General features: G+C 40.9%; 1 protein-coding gene across 1 annotated transcript in view; it reads left to right on the top strand.

Moving 5' to 3' along the window:
* The window catches only part of LOC148046047 (epididymal sperm-binding protein 1-like), a 75,060-nt gene that overhangs the window by 27,991 nt on the left and 24,378 nt on the right, over positions 1-22,691 (top strand). The gene's annotated exons all lie outside the window — the stretch shown is intronic.

The raw sequence follows: 22,691 nt of genomic DNA, 5'->3' as shown, positions 1-22,691 counted from the left end.
AGGGTGTGGATCTCCCTCTGACCCACACACTTCACTCTTCTGCACACACTATGCACAACCTCACCAAGGAGAACAAGAAGCAGGAGCCTCAAGGAGTTGTTAAAAATATATTTATGCAATTAAATAAAATAAATATGTTTGAATGGTTACATCAGAAGTGGTTGCTGCTGGTTTTACTAGCGGTTCACTTGATGTGTGTTTTGCTAAGCCTCCTGGCAAAGGAATAATTTAATAATCTAAAGTTCAGGTCCTACAATCCTAAAGAGTTATCAAAGCCCCCAGGGTATTTTGAGGGAAATACTGTGTTTTTCCTTGTGCATGAGTCCTTGATGAACGCATGGCCAGTGATGTTTCTGTGTGTCAGCTTGCTCACTATCCTGGTAAAGATAGGCAGTGCTAAAAGGTGTTTCAGAGCAGGCCTCAGATTTCTGACTGCATATCATTACACCTATTTAACCTCAGATGTGCATTTTCCTAGAATCCCAGGGAAATCTGCAGCTTCTTCCTTATTCTAAAGCACATTTTTGAGCCAAAGCACTGCATTTCCTTATGCCCTAATAACTTTGTGAGATGTGTACCACTAAAGACTAATAAATTAGCACAGCAGTTTAACTCACACAAATCTAGAAAGGTTCTGTTAATTTAAAATAGGGAGAGAGAAAAAAAGAGAAAGAGAAAGAGAAAGATTGAAAGAGAAAGAGAAAAAGAAAGAGAAGGAAGGAAGGAAGGAAGGAAGGAAGGAAGGAAGGAAGGAAGGAAGGAAGGAAGGAAGGAAGGAAGGAAGGAAGGAAGGAAGGAAGGACTTATGACCACAATTGTGCCCAAAATTTTAGTTGCTAAGCAAGAGTGCTGTTAAATGAGTTTCACCACATTGGCCACACCCACCCAATCACATGACTGCCAAACCACACCCACAAAATAGACCAAACCCACAGAATAGGTAGTAAAAAAATTGAAACCCACCACTACAGCAGAGGATGAAATAGTTAGATCGATGTCTGATACAATGAACATGAATTTGGGCAAATTTTGGGAGGCAGAAGAAGACAGGGAGCCTAGTGTGCAAATAAAGATGGAGAACATTGGAAGAGATAGGGGCTTCTTGGCAGACTGGGGAAACTTCATTGAAGTTGTAGAGCTGACTAGCACTAAGAATTCTGTAGTTTTCATGGATCCTTGTCAGGGAAAGACTTTGTTGTTTTCTTGGCTGTTTAGGGCATCTTCAGAAGCCTTTACCAGCACTAATGTCCAATAACTTTTAAGATCTTTTCTACTCTGCTTCAGAATTTACTTCCAAAAGTATCAGAAGCAACCTCTGACCTGCATTTTCTGATTTTGTAGCTATAGTTATGTCAAAACATTTGTCTTTTCAAAGGCTTTCATGCCTAATCAATGAGATGCTAGTCTTTGACATACAGACAATTCTCCTGTACGCCAAAAATGTAACTACCAATAGTTTATTGTGGATGGGTCTTTCTGAACATACATGCACTTTGGAAAACTTAACAAAATTAAAGCATTAGAATGCAGGCCAATGCATACAGAATAAGTAGCTTTAAAGGAAAAGATCCCTTTTTAGGTGTTTCCAGCTTAATACCCTAATCTCTGTGAAAAGATTGAAGCACTGCAATAATATAATGGCTAGAATATTTACATACTACTTTTGGCTATTACATACTAGTACTCGGCTATTGAGCCGAGGTGGCGCAGTGGTTAAATGCAGCACTGCAGGCTACTTCAGCTGACTGCAGTTCAGCAGTTCAGCTGTTCAAATCTCACTGGCTCAGGGTTGACTCAGCCTTCCATCCTTCCGAGGTGGGTAAAATGAGGACCCGGATTGTTGTTGGGGGCAATATGCTGACTCTGTAAACCGCTTAGAGAGGGCTGAAAGCCCTATGAAGCGGTATATAAGTCTAATTGCTATTGCTATTTACAGTTTTTAATTTCCTTCAGTTATTCAGCTCAGGAAAATTAACTTGGAGTTCTGCTTAATGGCTCTTGTAAGCCAACCGCAGTTTGAGTATTAAATCTAATTTTCTTAATAGCTAAGATAGCAGAAGTGATAGAAATAACTAAGGAGGAAAGTTCGCTGTATCTCTAAATTCTGGTTGAAGAACAAAGTTTTAAACTAATCTGCTGCACAGTTTGGCAAAATCCAACTGCATTAATGAATTTCCCCCCCTTTATCATCTTTATTGATGCAAGAGTAAAACACACAGCCTTTTTACTTAAAGGGCAACACAAAAGATTGTCCACCAGAATTCCCTCCATATTGTAAACACAAAAGAAAACATTAAAACATATAAACTCTTTTAGTAATATATTATGTCACATAACTTCAAGTTTTAATTTGATGTCAGTTCTTGTTTTCAAAAAAGGTAAACAATGCATTCAATGTACACTGAAGTCCCAGTGTATGTCATTTTAGGGTGCTGACTGTAAATGCTGGAAAGGCATCATGAAAAAAAACTTCTAGTGGTGTTATTAGTTTATCAGTAGTTTACTTTCTAAGATATCTGATTCACAACTCAACAGAGTCACCATTTTAACAGTTGCTACTTAATTTCCTTGAGCTATTTATTTAAGCAGTGGCAATTACTTGGCCAACCTTGTCTGCAAGCAAAGTAGGATCAGGTTATGTTTGGGTGGGAAACCTCCAGAAAATGAAATGACTGTCTATTGGATTGTGAAATAAAATACCCAGATATACACACCAAAAAAAGGCAATGACATTCAAGGGTTTATGATATATTGTTGTCAAGGAAATTGAGTATATCCATTTTGATGTTGTGGAATTCAGCATGGCCTACATACCTAGTTCTCCCATATCCTGTTTTCTCCATAATAGCAACACTGTGGAGTCAATGTGGCTGGAAGAGAATAACTGGTCCAAAGACTCCTACTTGACTTTCATATCTAAGGGAGGACTAGAACTTATGGTCTCCTGGTTTCTAAATCAGCCACATAGCCAGTTGAAATGCAGCTGTGGAAAAGAAGTAATTGTTCATTCCATGCAGCTATATGCCATAAAATATTAGGAGCATTGGAAATGTAAAGGAAAGATGTTGAAAAGTAATAATGAAAACAAAAAGAGGAGATGATGACAAACGTATAGCTGAGGGCTTCTTGCCAATTTCACAGTCAACTACAAGAAAGGGTATATTGGTTCAGAGTATTTACAGGATCTGCATAAACGTGAACTTTCCTTCTTGGCCAATTTCTTAAGAAAGCTGTACTATTTATTTCCTTTTCAAAATAATGACCTTGTCTTTTGTTTGTGAGTTTGAGAGGAGAATGAATGGGGTGGGCACTTCCTTATTGCAGAATTATCACCTTGTAAAATGAAATGGATAATGTTTAACTATTCAAATGTTTATCTATTTAAATAATTTATATGGCTCTTCAGGGTGAGATGAAATTTGAACTTGGAATTACCTGATTTCCAACCTAAAAGGATTTTCATGAAAATATTGTAATAAAACTTTAATTTTATGTTTATTTCCATTTATTTTGAGGCATTGTCTTATTTAACATAGTTATCTAAATTGTCAGGAAACGTGATGTCCTATGACCTGGAGGTCATTGGATGGTCATTTTCAGATTCAGCAGACCAAAAAACATAAAGATTACATGGAATAACCAAAACAGCTCTGAAAAAAAAATTTTTTTGCAGACCTAGGTTATCAGAGAAAACCCATGACCTGCATATTCTGATGTTCCTAGTTATAAAGGCATAAAAACTTTTGTCTATCTTTTCAAAGGCTCTCATGGCAATCCTATGACATGCTAGTCTCTAACACACTGATTCAATAAGCCATGAAAATAATTAATTAACCCTAAAATGGGAATCATTTGACTGTTTCAAGACTATTGTTGTATCTCCTAAAATCAGGAAGAGCCCTATCTCGTGTATATGACTTTGTCAAACCTTCAGTGGCACAATATTTCCATTGTTTAAATGTATCATGGTTAATCCTTGTTCCACACCAATTCTGACGAGAATCATGGCCGAATCTAGCTTGTAACTTCAGTGCAAGAATTAGAGGATTTTCTACAGTAAATAAATGAGAAGACATAGGGATGCGAGATTAAAATGGAAAACAAAGACAATGCTCACCTTCAAAAAACTCTGTGCTAAACAGTAATGCATTCCCTTGATTCTGAACCAGAAACAAGCTGTACAACACATCCAAATAACATATAAATTACCTTGCATTCTTATTAAATAAGTCTTTTAAATCAGAGATCATAAATGCGACTTCTCCCTCTTGGCCAATATTTTAGGAGATTGTATTTAGTATTTACTTCCCTTTTCAAAATAATGACCTTGTCTTTTGTTTGTGAGTTTCAGGGAAGAATGAATGGAGTGGGCACTTCCTTATTGCAGAACTACCACTTTGTACAATGAGCTGGATAGTGCTTAACTATTCAAATGTCATCCATTTAAATAATTTATATGGCTCTTCAGGGTGAGATGAAATTTGAAATTGGAACTCCATGATTTCCAGCTTACAATCAGTCATTCAGTGACGAAGTTACAATGGCAATGAACAAAAAGATCTATAGTCATTGCCCAAAGGTCCAATCTTTGCAGCCCCAGAGTCACTGGATCAAAATGTGGGTGCTTGCAGTCAAACTGGTACCCTATGAATGAAGGACCACTGCAATTCCCCACTAATGCTACCATGGAAGTATGCAGCTTTGGACAGCTAGACACATTTGCATGTGGAAACGTTGAGTGTCTTGAATGACTATACCCAGTGTGTGGGGGGACTCCTCCATCCCCCCCCCCATGTCACTCTAGAGAGGTCTGGGCCTTTCCTGCCTCACCATGCCCTGGTCCACTTACCTTTCCCTTTCCCTGAAGCTGACATGTGTCCCCAACCGATGGGAGATGCAGCTAAAAAGCTAGGAAAAGCAATGTGCCCCAAGCTGCAGAGGCAATGTTTCTTCATATAGTGCCCTTCTTCAAGCCACATTTTGTTTAATTGCCATATGAATTAAAATGTTATACTGAAATAAGAACCCTCGGTGCTTGTAAGCAATAGGACCGGCAATAAGGTATGGAAGAGGTTCTGAGCTTTAAATCCTTTTAGATACTCAGGGATCCATCAGTCAATCAGTAAGTCTTAATTTGGCCAATTATGAGTAAGTTTTTAGGAGCTGAAGATTAATATCCCAATTTTGGGGCTATCCAGGGCCACAGCAAGGAAATGAGGGAGCAAAATAGGAAAAACCATATGAAGCTTCCTTAGATTTCCTTGGGTTTTAGACTCCACTTCAGTTTTTGTGTAATTTTTTTACTCAAAAAAAATTTAGGGGAGCAAAACCCCTAAAACATCTTTTATGGTTAGAGGAGTTTCCTGGGACCACAGGGAAAGATGCCATTCATCTTTTAAGTCAAGTTTCTTCACTTAGTGACTATGGATTTCACTTCCCAGAATTTCCCCAGAGGGGTTTGAAGTCCACACATTTTCCAAGGTGGCAAAGGCATATTCAAGGCACGTTCAGAAGCCTTCACTGCACCAAGCTTTAGGATCTGTTGTAGCCTGCTTCAGAATTTTGCTTCCATACATTATCAGAGAAAACCCATAACCTGCATATTCTGATGTTTCTAGTTATAAAGACATAAAAACTTTTGTCTATCTTTTCAAAGGCTCTCGTGGCAATCCTATGAGGTGCTAGTCTCTAACACATTGATTCAATAAGCCATGGAAATAACTATAATAATCCTAAATTGGGAATCATTTGACTGTTTCAAGACTATTGTTGTATCTCCTAAAATCAGAAAGAGCCCTATCTCGTGTACATGACTTTGTCAAACCTTCAGTGGCACAATATTTCCATTGTTTAAATGTATCATGGTTAATCCTTGTTCCACACCAATTCTGACGAGAATCATGGCCGAATCAACTTGCAACTTCAGTGCAAGAATTAGAGGATTTTCTACAGTAAGTAAATGAGAAGACATAGGGATGCGAGATTAAAATGGAAAACAAAGACAATGCTCACCTTCAAAAAAAACTCTGTGCTAAGCAGTAATGCATTCCCTTGATTCTGAACCAGAAACAAGCTGTACAACACATCCAAATAACATATAAATTACCTTGCATTCTTATTAAATAAGTCTTTTAAATCAGAGATCATAAATGCGACTTCCCTCTCTTGGCCAATTTCTTAGGAAATTGTATTTAGTATTTACTTCCCTTTTCAAAATAATGACCTTGTCTTTTGTTTGTGAGTTTCAGGGAAGAATGAATGGAGTGGGCACTTCCTTATTGCAGAACTACCACTTTGTACAATGAGCTGGATAGTGCTTAACTATTCAAATGTTTATCCATTTAAATAATTTATATGGCTCTTCAGGGTGAGATGAAATTTGAAATTGGAACTCCATGATTTCCAACTTACAATCAGTCATTCAGTGACGAAGTTACAACGGCAATGAACAAAAAGATCTATAGTCATTGCCCAAAGGTCCAATCTTTGCAGCCCCAGAGTCACTGGATCAAAATGTGGGTGCTTGCAGTCAAACTGGTACCCTGTGAACGAAGGACCACTGCAATTCCCCACTAATGCTACCATGGAAGTATGCAGCTTTGGACAGCTAGACACATTTGCATGTGGAAACATTGAGTGTCTGGAATGACTATACCCAGTGTGTGTGGGGGACTCCTCCATTCCCCCCCCCCATGTCACTCTAGAGAGGTCTGGGTTTTTCCTGCCTCACCATGCCCTGGTCCACTTACCTTTCCCTTTGCCTGAAGCTGACATATGTCCCCAACCGATGGGAGATGCGGCTAAAAAGCTAGGAAAAGCAATGTGCCCCAAGCTGCAGAGGCAATGTTTCTTCATATAGTGCCCTTCTTCAAGCCACATTTTGTTTAATTGCCATATGAATTAAAATGTTATACTGAAATAAGAACCCTCGGTGCTTGTAAGCAATAGGACCGGCAATAAGGTATGGAAGAGGTTCTGAGCTTTAAATCCTTTTAGATACTCAGGGATCCATCAGTCAATCAGTAAGTCTTAATTTGGCCAATTATGAGTAAGTTTTTAGGAGCTGAAGATTAATATCCCAACTTTGGGGCTATCCAGGGCCACAGCAAGGAAATGAGGGAGCAAAATAGGATAGAGGCAATGTTTCTTCATATAGTGCTCTTCTTCAAGAGCATAGTCTTGTTAAATTGCCATATGAATTAAAATGTTATATTGAAATAAGAAGCCTTGGTGCTTGTAAACAGTAGAATTTGCAATAAGGTGTGGAAGAGGTCCTGAGTTTTAAATCCTTTTAGATACTCAACAGGGGTGGGTTTCAGTGGGTACACTCTGGTATGGGTATTCTGGTTTGTGAAATTTAGTGTACCTTCCCCTACCTGATCTTCTGGAGTCTCCATAGCAGTTAGACTTATATACCGCTTCATAGGGCTTTCAGCCCTCTCTAAGCGGTTTACAGAGTCAGCATATCGCCCCCACAATCTGGGTCCTCATTTCACCCACCTTGGAAGGATGAAAGGCTGAGTCAACCCTGAGCCGGTGAGATTTGAACAGCCGAACTGCAGAACTGCAGTCAGCTGAAGTAGCCTGCAGTGCTGCATTTAACCACTGCGCCACCTTGGCTCCATACCCGAATGCTCCCTCCCCTGGCCTGCCCCATCCACTTGCTCCACCCACCCACCCTGTCATTGCTCACTCGCTCACTCGTACCGCCTATCACACCATGCTTGCCCTGCCCACCTACTTCCTTTGCCCAACCAGCCAAGGTTCTGAGGCTGCAAGTGGTCATGGAGGGTCGTGGGATGCTGTCCATCTTCCTGTCTCCTCCAGAAGCAAAGGGCCGGTCCTGGGACTGTCAGCAGCCCATTCACCACTGCCATGTGACCGCTCTGGGAGTGCAGCACCTGCCTGGAGACACCTGCAGCTGGCAACAGGATGTGAAGGAGAGGCCATCCAGCAGAGTGTTCTTAGGTCAGTGGATTGGCAGGGAGATTGCAAGGGCTTGAGGTGGCAGGAAGGCATGAGGCCATCTTGGGTGCCTTCATTGGTATGCAGCAGCTGCTGGGCGACTGCTTCTTTGTGCCCCAATGCCAGCAGCAGTTGACTTTCTCCTGCTGATCCTTCCTCTCTGGGCATCTGGGCACGCCATGGGTCAGTCAGCACCCATGGGCTGCCACCATGTGATCACTCTGGGTGTGCAGCCAGGAAGGATCACTAGGAGAATGCCAACTGCAGCCAGGAGTGTCCCCAGGTCAGTGGGGTGGTGGGGAGATTGTGCTGGACTGGAGGTGGCAGGAAGGCAGTGGTTGGGGCTACGCCCCTGTACTTATTATTACTAAATTCTTATTAAATAAGTCTTTTAAATCAAAGATCAGTGATATGCTATCTCAAGCGAAATGCATCAATACATATAAATTGGTGTATTTTTGATTGCTCCCCAAGATGGCTACTGAATGGTAGGAACTTTTCTTGTTTCTGCTGACAACCTGCTGATTTTGCTGCTAGAGGTGGTTCTTTGGCAGAGCTATTCCCTGGATTTGAATGGAAACACTTAGGAATGATCCAAGATAGCTTTCAGATTGCCATGGACCAACCTAAGAGGAGGGGGTGTCTTAAAGATTTCAGTTCTTTGTGGGAGCTGTCAGAAAGTCACCAGGCATCTATCTTCCTCCTAGCAGTTTATTATCTTTAGTATGTCTATATTTTAATTTCACTTTTTGAGGTTTTTGGTTCCCTTTTCTTTCTGTCTTTAAAAGTTGATGGGGTGGTTCGATGCTCCCTTTCCATCAATCAAACATGGCATTAGTTGATTGGACTAGTTTATGGCTGCATTCAGGCAGAAGAATTGGTGTTTTTCTATTGGTTAACGCTCTGACAGCTGGGAGTATAAGAGTTGTCAAAGTGCAAATTGTTGTTCTTGTTATGTTTAACGTTCTGAATAAACCTGTTGCATCAACACAGGTCTCCTCATTACTTCAGATGCTATACATATTATGCTTGGCGACGAGGATGGGATCCTATGGAAAAGGTCCCTCTTAATTAATAGCATCAGTAATATAATTCTTAAATTAATTGAAATTATATTATTATGGTGGCTCCCATTCCGTTTGCTGCTTTCATGCCTGATCAAGAATCTTGGGAATCGTTTGAGTGTTTCGAATGTTTTATGCTCACAAATGACTTTAAAGAGATCTCTGATGAAAGAAGATGGGGGTATTTCCTTAATTCTTGTAGACCTGAGATGTTTGCTACTGCCTGAGTTCTAGCCGCTGCAGCCCACGTTTTTACGGTTCCATGGGATACTCTCATAGCAAAGTTAAAGGGCCATTATGCTCCTAAACCGTCCCGTTACGCTATGTGGTATGCTTTCTGCCAGTGTATACAAGGGGAAACAGAGACTGTGAGCCAATAGGTGGTCATTTTAAGAAACACGGCTATCCATTTTGAATTCCCCGACCTAGATGACTCTTTGTTAGAACACTTAATTTGTGGTGTAAAAGATTCCCGATTACAACAGCGATTGCTGGCTAGACTTGACTTAAACTTAACTATAGCAATGGATGAAGCCAGAGCAGCCGAACAGTCAAATTGATCAGCAGATGAGATCAAAAGATTTCAATCCTTTCATAAACCCCTTGGGGCCTCTTCTGTGGTAAATCATCAAGAGGTGGAAGGGGAGGAAGACCTCTGGCTATCCAAAGAAGTGAGCCGTTTAAACATTAGTGCCACTAGAAGGGAAGAACTCCCAATGAATTTCCTCAGGCAGGTTATCTCAGTTGCAGAGGCAATCATTTTCACTCCACATGCAGATTCAAGACAGCTGTGTGCAGATATTGTGGTAAAATGGGGCACCTGGCTTACGTGTGCATGGTGACCCAGCCCTCATCTGATACTGCTGCTAAACACTTCAATTGTCCTAGTGGCTGACCTGTCAATTGCCAGACATTCCGAAACATCGACAACTGTTTTGCCATGGAACCAACAAGAGAAGAAAATGAAGCTATCAACACAGCCTCAGCAGCTACCAGTAGCCGAAAGAAGAAATACATCACCATCCTTATAGAAGGGGCCCAGTGCGAGATGGAGATCGACACTGGTTCCGTGAAATCCATCATCGCATGTCATTGCATTTTAAAAGACTATCAAAATAATCCAATTTCTCTTAAAGGAAGTGGAAATTTTTTTATAGAAAAAGGCCAATTTAAAGGGAAACTACCTTTGGTCATAGTGGCCAAACCTTTGGCCATTTTATTAGGGTTAGATTGGTTCGAAGCATTGGGGTTAGAAATAACAGGAGTCCATGCCACAATGGATTCCGGGGAATTAGAGGAGCTCATCAAAGAATATTGTGAGGTATTTAATAATTCCTTAGGAACCTTTAAGGGATCTCCTATTTCTTTTAATTTAGATCCAAACATAGCGCCAATGTGTCTTAAGGCAAGAAGGGTTCCTTTTGCATTGCAAGCTAAAGTAGACGCAAAGCTAGACAAATTGATTAAGAAAGAAGTATTAGAACCCATTGATTATTCTAGATGGGAGACCCCTATAGTCATACCCATTAAGTTGGATGGGTCCATTAGGATCTGTGCTGACTATAAGGCAACCATCAATAAGGCCCTGCAAGCACACCCTTATTTGGTTCCTGTGATGCAGCATCTGCTGCACTCTCTGGGCAAAGGCAAAATTTTTGCTAAGCTTGACCTAGCTCAAGTTTATCAGCAGTTGACAGTAGACAATGCAACAGCGGATGCACAAACGATTGTTACACATTGGGGTGTATTCTGTTGCCGCAGGCTCCAATTTGGAGTGTGTGTAGCGCCTGGCATTTTCCAGAGCATTATGGAAAGGATGCTACACAGAATTCCTGGGATTTTACCCTACTTTGACGATGTGCTTATAGCGACAAATACCAAGTGAGAATTGCTCCAAACATTAAGGGCTGTTCTTCAACGATTTAAAGAAAAGGGGTTAAAGTTAAAAAAATCCAAATGTCTTTTTGGGGTTCCAGCTGTAGAGTTCTTAGGGTTCCATATTGATGCTAATGGCATCCATCCCTCTCAGGCTAAATTGGAAGCCATAAAAATGCCCCGCCTCCCACTAACAAGGCTGAACTGCAGGCTTTCTTAGGATTACTCAATTTTTATGCTATTTTTCTTCCCCATAAGGCTACCGTAGCGGAACCATTGCATAGGCTGCTGGGCAGCTCCATGGCATGGAAATGGGACAGACATGAGGTGCATGGGTGCAAATCTCTCTTGACGTCTTCAGCTGTGCTAATGCAATTCAGCGAATCCTTACCACTGATATTAGCCACCAATGCCTCTCTTTATGGGGTAGGAGCGGTTTTGAGCCACAGGTGCCCTGATGGCAGCAAGGCACCAATCGCCTATTTTTCCAGCTCCTTCTCCAAAACAGAACGGAATTATAGTCAATTGGACAAGGAGGCTTTGGCAGCTATAGCAGGCATTAAGTGGTTTCACCACTATTTGTATAGACTACAATTCCTCCTTCAAACAGATCACAAACCTCTCTTGGGAATTTTAGCTGATGACAAACCCAAATATACTTTCCTCACGGATGTTACTATGGGTTGAATTCCTTGTGGCATATTCTTACCACGTGGAATACAGACCCAGAAAACAATTAGGTCACGTGGATGCATTAAGTCGCTACCCGCTTCCAATTCTAACCCAAGACCCTGCTCCTGCAAGCAATACTAATTGATGAGTTGCAGCTGCCTTGTTTTCAACGGATATAACGGCACATTCCAAAACAGACCCAATTCTGTCCAAAGTATTAGAGTGGGTATGTCAAGGGTGGCCCAATTACCAACTTCCTGACAAATTCCAACCTTTCTTTACAAGATGAACTGAACTGTCAGAGCTTAATAATTGCTTAGAGTAGTAGTTCCCAAAACATTACGCATTGACATTTTGCAACACTTGCATATTAGTCACCCAGGCATAGCCAGAATGAAGGCTCTGGCTAGAGGGTATGTGTGGTGGCCAAAGTTGGATGCTGACATAACAACCTGGGTTAAGTCTTGCCTTCCTTGCCAGACATCTAGGCCAGCTCCACCAGCAACTCCTCCTAAGGAATGGAATATACCAAGGGGACCGTGGTCCTGGTTACATTTAGATTTTGCAGGCCCAGTCAATGGCCACTCTTTCCTAATCGTGGTGGACGCCTTTGCCCATTGGGTTCCATGCAATCTACAATATCTGAATCCACAATTCGAGTTCTACAATGCTTATTCACAACACATGGCCTTCCTGACACCTTAGTATCAGACAATGGTCCTCAGCTCACCTCTGCAACATTCCAGTCATTTTTAGCTAGTTTAGATATCAGACATGGCCTAGTGGCACCTTACCATCCAGCTAGCAATGGTAGGGCAGAATGAGCTGTGCGCTCCACAAAAGAGGCATTAAGCCAAATGACTACTGGGTCATGGGAACGAAGAGTTAACACATATTTGATCTCTCAACATACAATACCTTGTCCCATCTCAGGGAAAAGTCCAGCAGAATTGCTGATGGGTCGACATTTATGCACAATTCATGACCAGTTGCATCCCAATTACAATCTGACATGCTGCTTCAACTCATTGGTACATGAACCTTCAAACTGGGTGCATTCAGGCAGGAGAATTGGTGTGTTCCTATTGGTTAACGTTCTGACAGCTGGGAGTATAAAAGAGTTGTCAGAGTGCAAATTGTTGTTCTTGTTATGGTTAGCGTTCTGAATAAACCTGTTACATCAACACCGGTCTCATTACTTCAGACGCTATATATATTATATGCCGGATGGCAAAAGTTCCTCCGCTTGGTTTGAAATTTGGTGGGGACTCAAAAGACCTAAGATTTTTCCTGGTCCAAGTCTGCAATTTCATGCAAGAAGCCAAGGCAAGAGTTGTTACCATGGCGTGGGAGAACAAGGCAACGGCATGGATGGTTGCCCTGCATAACAATGTCTCCCCCATACTGAGAGACTATAATAGGTTTATGCCACCCTGAGGAAACACTTTGATGATCCACTCATGGAGCAGAAGGCCAGTTCCAGAATGAAAACCCTTACCCAGGTGAAGAACCCAGTGGCTGATTATATACAAGAGTTTCGTGAGTTGTTCGTTTATATGCAGGAGGAATCAGAAGAGACTTTAATGGACAGTTTTATGGATGGCTTAAACAAAGATATATACCAGAACTGTGTACACAGGGGGGGGGGTATAACTTGCAATGCTGGTAAAAATTGGCAGCAGATGTGGAAATTGATCTAGCCAGAGACAAATACTGTGAAGACAGTGAGAAAGAGAAAGCTGCCTCTCCAAACTCTCCCCCGCAAGGAACTCCGAAAGGAGGGAAAAGTTGGTCTACAAGCAAGCCCCGATCTATCACCTGCTTTCGTGGCGGAAAGGAGGGGCACCGGGTAGCAAATTGCCATTCCAAGATTGGCCCAAAGCCCCATGCTGGGGGAGATGAAATCAGATAAACAACCTTGGAAGAGAAGAGTCACTGCCATGAAAGGGGTGAAACCTGCTACGTAATTCCCTCCCATTCCAAGAGAAGAAGAACCATCCTGCTCATTGGAGGAAAATGAAACTGAATCTGATAACAACCATCTGGTAAGTTCCCGATTGGGCCCCATGACCATCCCAGTAGAACTTAAAGTGCCATCTACTGGAGCCCAAGCAAAAATGCTGGCCCTTTTAGATTCGGGATACATAGTTTGCATAGTTAGCCCGGAAGTGATGGAAAAACTGGGTTTGAAACTGAGAACTTTGAAACTCCCCATTGCTTTTTGCCAGCTAGATGGGTCTATAGCTGGGGGGGCTCCTGCCCATTTTGTGACATGTGGATGGGAGATCACCAGGAAACATTAAGTTTCATTGTGGCGCTGGGGATGGCCTCTCATACTGGGCTTACCCTGGTTATGTAAATGGAACCCACACATCAACTGGAAGAAAGGGTAATTGCGCATCCAATCTGCTAAACCTCAACACTGGCCCAATTGGATAAAGGAAAGATCTTCACGAAATTGGCCCTAAGAGAGGCCTACTACAGAGTCAGAATCAAGGAGGGAGATGAATGGAAAACTGCTTTCAACTGCCCAATTGGATGTTTTCAATTCAGAAGGCTCCCATTTGGCCTACAGGGGGCGCCGGCTGTTTTCATGCAATTAATAAATGAAGTTTTACATGAACACCTGTACAAGGGCGTGATGGTCTACCTTGACAACATCCTTATTTACATGGAAACATGTGAAGAACATGTGACGTTAGTATGATCAGTACTCAGGAAACACCAGGCCACAGAACTTTACGCCTAATTGTCTAAATTTTCATCAAGAAAAAATTGATTATTTGGGCTGCCACATTTCCCACAATGGTATCGAGATGGACGCAGCAAAAGTCCAGGCTGTAACTGAGTGGGCACCTCCTCGCACCCACAGACAATTACAAAGTTTTTCGGGATTTGCAAATTTTTATCGTCAATTTATCCTCTCGTTCACCAGCATTGCTCTGCCCATTACAAATCTCCTAAAGTCAAAAGGGGAGACCAAGCCCAGACCAGGTAAGCCTTTGAATTGGACTACGGAATGTCAAGCCGTGTTTGAGAAATTGAAGCGACTCTTTGCAGCTGAACCCATTTTGAAACACCCAGATATGGAAACACCATTTACTGTTCAAGCTGATGCCAATGATGTGGCGATGGGGGCAGTATTACTTCAAATGAATGCTGATGGGAAATTGCAGCCATTCACTTACACCTCTCGCAAACTGACATAGACGGAGAGACTATGGGCTATATGGGAAAACAAAGCTTTTGTGGTCAGGTGGACTTTGATGACCTGGTGACATTTCCTAGAAGGGGCTAATAATAATAATAATAATAATAATAATAATAATAATAATAATAACAACAACAACAACAACAACAACAACAACTCCGCCGTTGCCGGTCCCAAGCCCGGATGAGAAAGGAGGAAGGTTGGGGTCAGGTTGGCATCTGGTCCCGTAAAAAAAAAAAAACCGCCAACCCATACAATATGGTGAAAAAAACAAATAAGAATTCCATACCGCATCGGTCGTCGCGCGGGTTAACAAGGGCCGCGGCGGTTGTTGGGGTCCCTGGACATCCGTTGACAACTGGGCTACAAGTGGACCAGCCAACAAAACAACAAAAATATAGTGCAGATGAAAACTGTGCCATAATGGCCTGTTACTACAACTCAGAGCCAGAAAAAAGAGGCTATTTAAAGCGAATGTATGAATTATGGAAACAACAATATCCAGATTCAAATGTTAGTGAACAACGACTAGCAGATCAAAGGCGATTTATTATACGGAATAAAGTGTTTAGTGAAGTTGAACATGAGGAAATTCAGGCAAATTGCAAAACCCAAAAAACAATATCACAAGCGGAAATAACTGATATTCAAGACACAACTAAAGACATTATAGTAGAACTCCCAGAAGAAGCTCTCGGTGAGGAAATAACACCACCACCACTAGAACCAGTTATCACTGAACCAACTGATGAACTAACTCAAAAACAAAAAGAATTGAAGGATAAGATCATGGAGCATTTTCTGCTTAATGAGGAAAGGCAACGTTTACCATCACTAAAAACTGTGCCTAAGAAAATTTTGGCCCCTATCATGAAAATGGTTAATGCAGTGTTTTCAACAATTGAACCGGGATCCATCTTGGAAACAAACCAGTTAATGTACAGCGCAGCTGTAATAGTCACTAATGAACTAGGCATTAAAATTAAAGTACCTAGTCACACAACAGAAAAAGCATCAAAGCCAAAGTGGAAAATCCGTTTAGAACAAAAAATAAAAAAATGAAGGGCAGATGCTAGTAACTTAAAGAACATGCATGAGCAACGGCTTAAAAACAACAAAATCATAGATCGGCTAATCAGGAGATATAGATTGGATACAAGAAACATCAATGAAGCTGTAGAGATTGTAAAACAGCAGATAACAGCAAGAGCTAGAAAAATTGAAAGATATGAGGCACGAATCATCCAACATAAACAAAATCAGCAATTTCGATCAGACCAACGGCGTTTTTATCAAAGTCTTAATGTGAATGGTGACACCAAAAGTGAAAAACCAGAAAAACAGGCCACAGTTGAATTCTGGAAAGAATTGTGGGAAAATGCAAAGGACTACAACAAGGAAGCAAAGTGGATACATGACTTTGAGAAAAGCATTGGCAACAAACAAATGCAAGTATTAGAAATAACAACTGAGATGATCAAAAATCGAGTTAAAAAGGTAAAGAATTGGACATCACCTGGAAAGGACCAATTACATGGTTTCTGGCTCAAATATCTGACCAGTTTACATGCAATATTGGCCAGGCAACTGAATGAAATTTTACAAAAGGGCCAAATTGATGAATGGTTGACAACTGGAAAAACATACTTGATTCAGAAAGATCCAACTAAAGGAACAACACCCGAAAACTATAGACCAATAACATGCTTGCCAACAACCTTCAAATTACTCACAGGCATTATTGCAGATAACATGATGGATTATTTGGAAACAAACAACATCTTGCCAGTAGAGCAAAAAGGCAACAAAAGAAGGAGCAGGGGCACAAAAGATCAGCTTCTAATTGATAAAATGATATTAGAAAATTGTAAGAACAGAAAAACGAACTTGAATATGGTCTGGATTGATTACAAAAAGGCATTTGACTCACTGCCACATAGTTGGATCATAAAATGCTTAGAAACAACTGGCATTAGCAAAAATATTACATCCTTTACTGAAAAGGCGATGAAACAATGGAGAACTGAGTTGGCAGTAGGGAATGAGAGCTACGGAATGGTTAATATCAAGCGAGGAATTTTCCAGGGTGATTCACTTTCACCTCTTCTCTTCATCATCGCAATGATCCCACTATCAGTAATCTTAAAAAAAATGAAATTAGGCTACCAAACAGCCAAAAAAGCTGAAAAAATTTCGCATTTACTATATATGGATGATTTGAAACTCTATGGAAAGTCAGAAATAGAAATCCAATCATTGACAAATACAGTCCGAGTATTCAGCACCGATATTTCAATGCAGTTTGGCATGGAAAAATGCGCCACTGTATCCATAAAAAGGGGCAAAATCCCTGCATCTGAGGGAGTTGAAATGCCCAATGGCCAACTAATTAAATGCAAAGAATATGAAGCCTACAATACTTAGGCATTCTGCAGTTGGATAACATCAAGCATGGAGAAGTAAAAACTATTGTCAGACGAGAGTACACCAACAGAGTTAGGAAAATTTTGAAATCTAAATTGAATGGTGGAAATACAATCAAAGCCATAAATACCTGGGCAATACCAGTTATAAGATACACAGCTGGCATAGTTAACTGGACACAAGCTGATTTGGACCTTTTGGACCGAAAAACCAGGAAACTAATGACAATGCACTACAGTTTACATCCACGTGGTGATACTGATAGACTGTACCTGCCCCGAAAATCAGGTGGCAGAGGATTATTACAAGTGAAGCAAACAGTTGAAGAAGAAAAACATGCACTGGCTGATTATTTAAAAGAAAGTCAAGAACATCTATTAATCGAAGTAAAGAACAAAAATCTACTGAAGGCCCAACAGACAAAACAAGAATACAGAAAAGCTGTGATAAAATCAAGAATGGAGAGTTGGGAGAACAAAGCACTGCATGGTCAATTTCTGGAAAAAATAAAAGATAAAGTGGACAGGGAACAAACTTGGTTATGGTTAAAAACAGGTACATTAAAGAAAGAAACAGAGTCACTAATCCTGGCTGCGCAAGAACAAGCTATCCGCACAAATGCCATTAAGGCCAAAATCGAAAAATCCTCTGATGATGCCAAATGCAGACTTTGCAAAGAAGCTGACGAAACTGTTGATCACATACTCAGCTGCTGTAAAAAAATCACGCAGACTGATTATAAATTGCGGCACAATTCAGTAGCACAAATGATCCATTGGAATTTGTGCAAAAATTATAATATTAAAACAGCAACAAACTGGTGGGAACATCAGCCTGAAAAAGTCACAAAAAATCAGATGGTCAAGATCTTGTGGGATTTCCGTATATAAACAGACAAAATACTGGCGCATAATACACCAGACATCACACTGGTTGAGAAAAATAAGGTCACAATCATAGACATTGCCTTACCAGGTGATAGCAGGGTCGCCGAGAAGGAACATAAAAAAATCGCAAGATACCAGGACTTAAAAATCGAAATTCAACGACTATGGCACAAACCAGCAGTGGTAGTTCCAGTGGTAATTGGCACACTGGGTGCTATTCCAAAAGCACTGGAATTACATTTAAAACAGTTAAAAATTGACAAAATCACCATCAGTCAAATGCAAAAAGCCGTACTGCTTGGATCTGCACGCATATTATGAAAATACGTTACGACGTCCTAGGCCCCTGGGTGGGGCCCGACTAGTAACCAATGCCAAATCCGGCGAAACAACTGGCCGCTGTGATACAATTGTATAATAAAAAGGGGCAAAATCATTGCATGTGAGGGAATTGAAATGCCCAATGGCCAATTAATTAAATGCAAAGAAAATGAAGCCTACAAATACTTAGGCATTCTGCAGTTGGATAACATCAAGCATGGAGAAGTAAAAACTATTGTCAGGCGAGAGTACACCAACAGAGTTAGGAAAATTTTAAAATCTAAATTGAATGGTGGAAATACAATCAAGGCCATAAATACCTGGGCAATACCAGTTATAAGATACACAGCTGGTATAGTTAACTGGACACAAGCTGATTTGGACCTTTTGGACCGAAAAACCAGGAAACTAATGACAATGCACTACAGTTTACATCCACGTGGTGATACTGATAGACTATATCTGCCCCGAAAATCAGGTGGCAGAGGATTATTACAAGTGAAGCATACAGTTGAAGAAGAAAAACATGCACTGGCTGATTATTTAAAAGAAAATCAAGAACATCTATTAATCGAAGTAAAGAACAAAAATCTACTGAAGGCCCAACAGACGAAACAAGAATACAGAAAAGATCTGATAAAATCAAGAATGGAGAGTTGGCAGAACAAAGCACTGCATGGCCAATTTCTGGAAAAAATTAAAGATAAAGTGGACAGTGAACAAACTTGGTTATGGTTAACAACAGGTACATTAAAGAAAGAAACAGAGTCACTAATCCTGGCTGCGCAAGAACAAGCTATCCGCACAAATGCCATTAAGGCCAAAATAGAAAAATCCTCTGATGATGCCAAATGCAGACTTTGCAAAGAAGCTGATGAAACTGTTGATCACATACTCAGCTGCTGTAAAAAAATCGTGCAGACTGATTATAAATTGCGGCACAATTCAGTAGCACAAATGATCCATTGGAATTTGTGCAACAATTATAATATCAAAACAGCAAAAAACTGGTGGTAACATCAGCCTGAAAAAGTCACCGAAAATCAGATGGTCAAGATCTTGTGGGATTTCCGTATACAAACCGACAAAATACTGGCGCATAATACACCAGACATCACACTGGTTGAGAAAAATAAGGTCACAATCATAGACATCGCAATACCAGGTGATAGCAGGGTCGCCGAGAAGGAACATGAAAAAATCGCAAGATACCAGGACTTAAAAATCGAAATTCAACGACTATGGCACAAACCAGCAGTGGTAATTCCAGTGGTAATTGGCACACTGGGTGCTATTCCAAAAGCACTGGAATTACATTTAAAACAGTTAAAAATTGACAAAATCACCATCAGTCAAATGCAAAAAGCCGCACTGCTTGGATCTGCACGCATATTACGAAAATATGTTACGACGTCCTAGGCCCCTGGGTGGGGCCCGACTAGTAACCAATGCCAAATCCGGCGAAACAACTGGCCGCTGTGATACAATTGTGTAATAATAATAATAATAACAGTAGACTTATATACCGCTTCATAGGGCTTTCAGCCCTCTCTAAGCGGTTTACAGAGTCAGCATATTGCCCCCAACAACAATCCGGGTCCTCATTTTACCCACCTCGGAAGGATGGAAGGCTGAGTCAACCCTGAGCCGGTGAGATTTGAACCGCTGAACTGCTGATCTAGCAGTCAGCCTGCAGTCAGCCTGCAGTGCTGCATTTAACCACTGCGCCACCTTGGCTAAATACCCTTTTGAAGTATGGACTGATCATAAAAGTTTGGAAGCATTGAAGACCCCATGAAAGCTATCTCCTAAACAAATGTGTTGGGTGCAACATTTCAACCGGTTCAATTTCACCCTCAAATACATCCCAGGGGGGAAGAACTTCATGGCTGATGCTTTGTCTAGGCTTCCCCAATACAACAGCTCTAAGCTGAGTGTAGTTCATCCAGTCATCCCAAGGAAAAGTCTAGCTACCCCGATGGTTACCAGAAGACAAAGCATTTCGAATTTAGAAGTCACGACAGACTTCAATAGCAAACTCATGGAAGGCCTTGAGTCCGATGACTGGTTCAAGGAACATTCAAATGAATGTACTATGAAGGATGGACTGGCTTGGGTAGGGGCTAAATTGTATGTTCCTGCTAACCTGAAAGCTATTGTTCTTCAACAGGCCCATGATTCACAAATGGCAGGCCATTTTGGTTTTGTAAAGACTCTACATCTGGTTAAGAGGCAATTTTGGTGGCCTTCATTGAAAAAAGACATTGAGTCCTACATAGCCAGCTGTCCAGTTTGTGCTGCTGCAAAGTGCCCACCGGGAAAGCCCTAAGGCCTTCTCCAAGGTGTGGCCCATCCTGATGGACTTCATTGTTGAATTGCCAGAGAGTCTAGGAAATTCTGTGATTTGGGATATCACCGACTTGTTTTCCAAACAAGTTCATTTTGTACCCTGTTCCAAAATCCCATCAGCTAAGTCGTTAGCTAAATTGTTTATTTCACATGTATACCGGTTGCATGGAGTACCTGAATGCATAATTTCAGATAGGGGGTGTCCAGTTTACCTTGCTCTTCTGGAATGAGTTTCTGAAGTTAATTGGCTCCACCAGGGGCTAAGCTAGGCCCACCATCCTCAGACTAACGGCCCTTGTGAACAGACTAATTCTGTTTTGGAACAGTATCTCCGGTGTTTCATCAATTATCAGCAAGATAACTGGGCTGAACTTTTACCACATGCTGAAGTGGCATACAACAACTCTGTGCACAGCAGTACCGGCCTGACCCCTTTTAGAGTTGAGTTTGGACAGGACTTTGTACCGATTCCTGAATTATCTCGAGAAAAACTGCAAATTTTATCCCTCTCCAAGTGCAGTGACCAACTTCACCAAATTTGGCCCATGACCCGCAATGTGTTGGAGGCTGCTCACCGGGCACACAAGAAACAAGCTGACAAAAAGAGCATGAAGCAAAGAAAGTACAAAGTAGGAGATCGAGTGTTTTCATCCACCAAGTTTCTCCAAACCATCCAGAAATCAAAGAAACTGGGGCTGAAGTACATCAGTCCTTTCCCTAATTAATTAAATCATTAATCCTGTTTCTGTACAATTGGAATTACCAAAGCATCTTAACTGGATTTATCATGTGTTTCATGTAAACCTGTTGAAGCCAGAGCACACTTCTTTTCGTGTGCTCCTACTTGCACCCCCTGTCCCTCTTCTAATTGAGGGAGGGCAACATTTTGAGATTAAAGAAGTCTTGGACTCCAATAAGCATAGGAATCAAATTCAATATCTAGTCTCCTGGAAACATTTTTCCCCACCCAGGCTGAGTGGGTTGATAAATCCCATGTTCGAGCTCCTAGACTCTTCTGGAAGTTCTACACTAAGTACCCTGATAAACCTTGATCCTAATTGAAATACATATTTCTTTAAATCATCCAAATTTTTATTTCACTTTCATTTTCCTTTATACAATCACTTAAATACTGTGCAGTTAAAAAAAAAGCAATAAACACAGCTCATAACACTTCTGTCCTTCATACACCCTTTCTTCTACCCCTCCAACTTTCATTTCTCCCCTCCAACAATCCCCTCTTCTACTTCCCCTCCCCCTCAACCATTCCTTTCTCCCCTTCCCACCATCTCACCCTCCTTACATTCCCTTCTCACTCCCTCTTAATTCCTCCCTCTTCTTTCCCTCTACTCCTCACTTCGGTGTATTTTTACTATTCATTGGTCTATTCGTTTTGTAATTTACACTAAAATTATAAGAAAAAAAAATTAAAGGAAAGGAAAAAAGAAAGAAAAAAAAAGCAACAGTATCCAAGTGCATTCATTGTTTTAAAAATTGAATCTATATTTCCACCCTCCCCCCTCCCCCCCATGAACCTCCCTCCCAGACCCCCTTCCGACTTCCCAGATCCCATTCCCGACATCGTTCCTTATCAAGCAAAGTCTGGAGTATATTGAAACCAAATAGATTAGAAGCTAAAAAATAAAATAAAAATAAAATAAAAATAAAAAAAAAAAAAAAGAAAGGGGAAAAAGACCCCCCCCCAAAAAAAGAGAAATCAATAAACTCTCTACCTTAAGCTCAGCTTCCCATCGTTATTAACACTTAAGCAATGTGCATCATTCCTAGTCTCAATTGATTTATTACTTGCAGGATTTCAAACTATGTTGAAACCAATCCTATTCTGTTTTGTATCCCCCACCCCCTTTCTTTTCTTTTTCTGGAATTGTATTTTAACGTCAGGAGTAAAATCATACCTTTGTT

This window comes from Thamnophis sirtalis, unplaced genomic scaffold (assembly GCF_051295495.1).
Source record: "Thamnophis sirtalis isolate CommonGarterSnake01/CBP01778 unplaced genomic scaffold, rThaSir2_p1.2 scaffold_4, whole genome shotgun sequence".
NCBI classification, from domain to species: Eukaryota; Metazoa; Chordata; class Lepidosauria; order Squamata; family Natricidae; genus Thamnophis; species Thamnophis sirtalis.
Note: the sequence above shows the minus strand (reverse complement) of the source record. Positions and strands in the feature narration are given on the sequence as shown.